Source organism: Rhagoletis zephyria, unplaced genomic scaffold (assembly GCF_001687245.7).
Source record: "Rhagoletis zephyria isolate East Lansing unplaced genomic scaffold, Rhagoletis_zephyria_1.1 Rzeph_scaffold_05010, whole genome shotgun sequence".
NCBI lineage: Eukaryota > Metazoa > Arthropoda > Insecta > Diptera > Tephritidae > Rhagoletis > Rhagoletis zephyria.
In genome coordinates, this window is record NW_016162093.1 from 9806 (window position 1) to 16533 (window position 6728).

Genomic DNA, 6728 nt, shown 5'->3' on the forward strand with positions numbered 1-6728 from the left:
CCAAATTTGGTGTCCGATATGAAAAAGAATGTCTCATATACAGCATGGAATAACGGTTATTTTGAATCGTGTTTCGTTCATTTATTTCTTTTTGTTCAGAAGTTCTGGTATCAACTTGTAATACCGTGCTTCATATCGTGCTTAAATGTTGTTTAGTTTCCGGAGTAAGGGAAGGTGCCTCTCTATTTTATTCATTTCGGGAGTAAATAGAAAACTTTAAATTTTGAGCTTGACAGTTTTTTGTAAATTAGCGATTTTGTGTTGTTTATGTATTATAATAAAAAAATCGCAAATCGCATTTAAAATCCTTTATTTAAATAAAAGACACAGTTATAATTTTAAAATATTTGTGTTTGTATTAAATTATTCTATTTAATATTTATATAGATATTTATATGTAGATATCAATTTTACGTACTTATGTATGTATTTCTTCACGCATCATAAAAAGCCTGCTCTCCTTTTGTACTAAAAAAGGAGCCAAAGTCGGCTTTTTCTTACAAACTTACTTATATTTTATGCTACACATTTAGTTATCGCATTGCGTGCTTCTAATTTATTTTTGCTATCATGACATTTTTGTATCGAGCTAATCACACGGTCGAGTCTTCAACACTTACATACATAGTATAATGTAACACGGATTGTGAATGGCATTCAATCAATTTTCGCCTATATTAGTAAAGTAAACAAAAACCAGCTTTATATGCTATTTAATCCAACAATGTTCATTGTACGTATGTATGTACATATGTATGTGTTTTAAGAATTTTATTTTAGCTGGTATATACTTACATATACATACAGTTGCGTGCAACTATTCATCAACAACGAGGTACCGCTGTGGATTATATCAACCCGAACATAAAATACTTAGTAGTAGTCAGAAATAAAATTTTTTATGAGCTTCAGTAAAACGAAGCCTTGGCTGGGAAAACCTGTCGAAATTTCATGGTAACCGTTAAACCGTTACAAAAATTTATTAAAGTTTTTATACAAAAGTAAGTAAAGCAATCGTGTAACGCATATGAGTTCCTTTATTTTGCATCGAAACTACTTCATTTCGGACAGCCTTTGTTATATTTTCTTACTGGCAGATGCGCCAGGATAAGTACTCATACAGCAGACTCTAATCCCGCTTTAAAATTATGGATTTCAAAGTTATTCAATGGTAAATGAGAAATACAATGGAAAAACAAGTTTCACGCATAAAGGTAGCCCGTAAAATCATCAGAAGAAGATATAAACTCGGTGTAGAAAATTTTGAAAAGAACCCGCGCAAGGTGACACATATAGCTCCATCGAGATATATGAAAAAATTATGAAGTAAATGAGCTGTCGATGATGATTTCCTGAAGTGATCACCCTTGGAAGGAATTCCTGGAAGAAGCCATTGCTCTCCGCAGACCAGAGAAAACATCGATTACAGTTCGCAAAGAAATACCGCCTCTGGACTCTTCAATGAATTTTCACTGTTTTGTGATGAAACAAAGTTAATTAGGGATGTACGAGATAGAAAAAGAATATTCAACCACCCGCAACACAAAAATAGATTGGTGAAACCAAGGTACATTGAACAGGTAGTATCAGTAGAGCAGCTGATTTGATTTATTTTCAAATTATTTGGTCTCGAAAATGTCAAATATTTTTAATTTTTTCTCACAAAAATTCTGAATTGTTAAAATCCATTTGCATGTGAAACCTTTTTCCATACAAAACAAGCGATTGAATAGCTGCTTTTGGAACGTTCGCCCAACTCGGCAGCCCAACCGCTGATTACTGGCCCTTGTAAAGGATGGATCAATGCTTCGAGAAGCAAACAAATTTACTAGAAAAGAAAGTTGCATCAATTTTTATTTTTTCCAATTTAAATTTTTTATTTTTTATAATTTTTTGTATTTCACATGGCACCCTTTGATTTAGAAGAAAAAATTCAGAACAGTTGTTCGATACCAGAAGCAACAATAAAATACACGCAAATGTTGTTTTTGCTCTACTGATACTACCTGTTTAATGTGCCTTGGGTGAAACCGATGATTCAATAATACAAGGTTAGATAATTATTGACAGCCGCGGTTTGACACTCCCTCACAAAAGGTTGCACTTACGAAGGGCAGAAAAACAGGAAGAATGAAATCCCTTGGTGCGAAAATGGTACGCAAAGTAGGCAATTATTACTGAAATTCCTTTTGTAAATTCGAATATATTTGCAGGAAATCTAGCATTTTAAACGAAACATTGAACGAAATATTAATATATCTACGTGAATTACGTAATTTATGTGCTACTAGCTGTATAAAAACTGCAAAAGTGCTCAATATTAAAATAAAACTGCTATGAGATTTATGTAAACATCCAATTTAAAAACAATTTATGTATTCATCAGTTAAATGTGCCTCATATGCATATACAGATAAATACATTGCACAAAAGCTTATACTTCTATTTCACACCAAAGCTACACTTTTTCCAAGTAAATTTGCAAAGAAGCAACACGTTGCGACTGCTAAGGATCGGTACGCGAGAGACAACTGTCAGTTTATCGGACCTTGTATTATTGAATCATGGGTGAAACCGGGCATTAGATGTTCATTTACATAGACTCAAAAACCGGTCGACAGGTTTGAGTAGTCATCGTTGTTAATTAGTTGCTACTATTTTTACTTTTTCAGCTTCCCAGCCACGTTTCGCTCACAGTGCGGTTTTTGGACATTTTTCGAATCCGCAAACGTTCAGAAAAACTTTTCAAATCTCATTTTATTATTATTATGATGTTACTTTAAAACATTTTAAAATATTTATTTAAATATGTACATACATATATGTATTCTGACAGTAGCTGAATTGAAAAGGAACTTGCAGGAGATCCCAGGTTCGAATGCCGTCAGTATAAACAGTATTTATTAAAATTTAATTAATTGCGTTTTCAACGAAAAATTGAATCAGAAGACTTTTAGAAAATCTGCCGAAATTACGTATTGGTTTACAAACATTTTCGGATGCACACTTTGGCGGGAGAACGTATCCGAAAAAATGGCCGAAGTGGAAACGGAAAACAGATGAAACATCAGTTTTTTTACGAAACTATCGGATACGTTTCCGGTTTTTTTCCTTGACATGTTGGTATATATTGTACATACATACATATGTACATATTTGAACAACGAAAACATATACAATAGATGCGAAAATTATTTTGGTAAAAATTCATACTATTTCGTTACGCTTATATTTATGCTAGCGGATTACTTTTCTTTAGTATATGTTTTTAATATGCACACAAATTTATTTATTTTAATAAGATTAGCGGTGCACTTTTTGCTTAAACGCTTCTTGATAAAACCAAAAATCGTTCAGTTTGTGCCTTGCAGTCTCCTTATGTACATTAATTTGTGAATAACGTTTTCTTTATTCCGAGATAGTCGTTTACTAATACCACGGCGTAAAAGCAGCCGTCTTGTCGAGCAATAAGTAACAGTATATCCGAAATTTCAAATACATTCCAAAAAACTCATGGGATTCATACTATTTTTCGTCATAATTTCACGATTTGTCCAATTAAAAATATATTTTGTTTCACTGCAGAGAAACTATTTGTATGTGCAGAGTTGCGACACATTGCAACCATAAACATTGCATATTTTAAATACTCAATATAACAATGAACAATTTTTCTGAGTTTTCCATTTCTAAAACACCAATGCTAACCAATAACAAACAAAGCATCAACTTTGTTTCTGATGCAGTGATTGCTCTAGCGATGCGTTTCGATAACTTTACTGCTGCGTTTTGGAACAGTATACATTGTCAATATTTTGTAGTTCGACGTTATGGAACATTATACTTTGTGCGTATGCAAAGCAATTAACGTTTTGGAAGTCAGCCTATTTGTTCAAGAGGAAGAGAAGTGCATGAACGCGGCCTCAATCAGACGACATTTAAAGGATAATTCCAATCCTCCAGAGCTACCGCGTGCACTGTAAGCAAAAGTTAATGCTTTCAAGGTTTTTCTTTTAATATCGTTTTGTATCCATTTCCAAAGCATATTGAGGACTTCCAAAAGAAGCTGTAGTATAATTAGTTCAACTTCAATACCTCCGCTCATAAAATCTTGCGTACCTCTTCGATTTTTTTCAGAAGGAAGTGCTACAGCAATGGCGTCAATTTGGAAAACTTGGTGGGTCGGTAGTTTTAAAAGAGGTGCTTCAGTTAATAGAGGAAGAAATTTGCAATCAGTGTTCGCTTTTGTTTCGCCAAAAGGGCGTAACTCCACAGGAACTAAAATTTCAAGTTATTGTTTTGTTATTTTCACCATATTCTGTAAAAGCAAACTGCATTGCAAAATGTTAAAATCGTTCAAATTATTAAAAAGTAAAATATATGATACACCTTTTAATTTTCGCTCCTAAATACGCTTCAAAAACATTCCCAGCAACCACAAAAATGTAGTCGCTTGTATACACACTTTGTAGCAACTGCAGTTGTCAGTTGAAAGTTGCCAGTTGCCATCTGTAGTATCGTCTTGGCAACTAGCAACGCAACTGAAGTTCGATTGCTATGATAATGTAACATTCGGTTTGGGAACGTTTACCTTGCAAGTATTTGCTTTGTTTGCTTTTAATCAGGGACGTCAACCGGTTAAAAAATGTTGTCGGTTAGACTCAGCGGTTCGAACCGTTTTTGCGCCTTGCGCCTGGTCCGCCATAGCTGGTTTTTTGGTCTTTGAACCGAGGTTTCGGTTCGGTTCGGAAGGTAAAAGTGTCAAATGAAACAACGCGCGCAAGGCGCATTCATATAAGGAGGTAGCAATTGCATATAACTAAAAGTCCCAAATAGGAAGTTACACCATATCGCATTGGATGACATTCTGCTGTACTAGTGTAGTCAAAAATATCATATCAGCTGTTCAAGTAACACCACCTTTTATAGATGCGCCTTGAGCGCTCAAGATTAAGTGTCAAGTATTTGTCAAATGAGATGGGTTGCCTTTACATTTGACAATGTCACATGGTAAAAAAACATGGTATGTATTACCATATTTAGCAAAAAGAAAAAATTCGATTCAAAATTTGTTGAAACGAACTTTGAAACCTTTGCGAAAAATGGTTCGGTTTTCGGTGCGGATCAAGCATTTGTGGACAATTTCGGTTCGGTTGATGGTTCAGTTAATTAATAGAAAAAAGCGGTTTTCGGTTAAAACCGGTTCTCGTCCCTGATTTTATTGTTTTCTTCTATTGCAGCGATTTCTCAACCCTCCCCGAGACCTGCAAATCGAGTTTTACATTCCTTGAGATAAGCCGTAAGGCACTCAAAAAGAATTGGCCACTAGCAAAAAAAATCTAAGTTTATCGTATCAACCATTCAGGTTCTAGAGACTTGAAACTTTAAATATAGCTCAGAGGCCGATGGCTTCGCATGCAATATTTGACAGTCTGTTGGTTTTATCGATATTTATAAAAGATATAGACGATTTCAATTTCATACTTATCGCATCTAATATGCGTTGAATAGCGCTGTGTTCAATATCCACATGACTTTTACAGCGCCTAAAAATATGCACCATATTGATGTCAACTGTAAACGTTTTTATTCTGCGAGATTATCCTCCTGCTTATAAAAGATAACATTTTCACATATCGTTAATAAAACGCATTTTCTTATACATGAGAAATGTGAAGAATTTTCAGTAAAGACTTTAATAAAGGATAAAATAATAATAATAATAACAGATTGGCGCTTACACTTACGCTTAGTGTTTGCCTGAGGGACTGTATTTTTATGAGAAGCTGCTTTTCATGGCAGAAATACACACTGAGGCTTGCTCTTGCCTGCCGAGGGTCGACCGCTGTTAAGAAAAAACCTTTTTTCTTTATTTTTTTTTCGATGTTGCTTTGACCAGGGCTTGAACCCAGGCCCTGCGGAGTGGAAGAGCGCACTGCTTGCCACTACACCTCTGCGGGTGCTAAGGAGAAACTAAATCAAAAAAAGAACTGTTGAATATACGACGTTTTAATAGACGAACTAAACAGTAAAAAACAAATTTTAACAGATTTTAAAGGAGATGCACCAGGCATTTATAGAAATATTAAAGTAAAAACCTGCGGACAGTGCTAGGAGAATGGTCTCCGACATTTGTTTTTTATTGATGAGAAAGTTTTCACAATTGAGGAATCATTCGTTCTCGTTTTAGATCAATTTCTTCGAGAAAGGTTCTAAACTTCCAGAAAAGTGTATCCAGGGGAGATTTTAGAGCAGGGTTTGAAATTGCTTGACTTTTTTCAATGCATTTGTAATTCGTCGCTTGGCGTGCAATACCTCGTATCCGCAAGATGCAATACCACGTATGAGGGCAGAGAATAAAATGATTTTGGTTACCCTTTCCCAATGCTTCCCTACATCACAAATTTAATAGTGCATAATTATAATAGAAGCTCAAACTTAGTAAGTTTAGTTAGGAAACCATTCCAAAAGTTTTGAAAAAATAGTTTCTTCGCTCTTTTGTGAAATTTTCGGACCATCTATCTTATACGCGGTTCTGCATTTGGCGGATACGAGGTATTGCGCGCCAAGCGACCCATTGCTTATCTCCGAAAATAAATCAGTCAAAGCAGGCAGCAAAAGCGAAAAGAGACATTACATCTTTTTCTTTTGCTTACAGTTTGTTTGTTTTTTTGCTTTTGCTGCAAGCTATACGTTTGGTATATTCTCATTTTTGCTTCAATTTGTTA